The sequence below is a fragment of the Macrotis lagotis genome, chromosome 4 (assembly GCF_037893015.1).
Source record: "Macrotis lagotis isolate mMagLag1 chromosome 4, bilby.v1.9.chrom.fasta, whole genome shotgun sequence".
Lineage (NCBI taxonomy): Eukaryota > Metazoa > Chordata > Mammalia > Peramelemorphia > Peramelidae > Macrotis > Macrotis lagotis.
In genome coordinates, this window is record NC_133661.1 from 48841755 (window position 1) to 48842165 (window position 411).

A 411-nucleotide genomic window follows, 5' to 3' on the forward strand; every position below is an offset into this window, starting at 1 on the left:
GGGTCCTTAGGAAGTAAGTATTAAGGGGGAGAAACAGCTGCCAAATTCTGAACCTCTATGGGATACAGAGATCTGGGAAGGTCCTACTCTAATCTTCTCTCCCTGAAATTCCATAGGCAACTCATGAATTGAACTAGAAAACCAGAATACCTCAAAGTTTTGATCCTGTGCTAACTTCACGGGGTGAACAAGGATCTCGTGAAGTGAGGGGAGCCACCCCCCACTGCCAGGCCCAGGGCCAAGGGCTCCTCTTAGGGGACAGATGCCTCCCTAGGCCCATCACCCCAAACCTCTCCAGAACCAATGCTAAGTCCCACAATCAATCCAGAGTGGCAGAACCAGTCAGAGCACACCTACTTCATGTCACATTGTCCCACTCTGACTGACTAGGGAGGCTTTACAACATGCAAG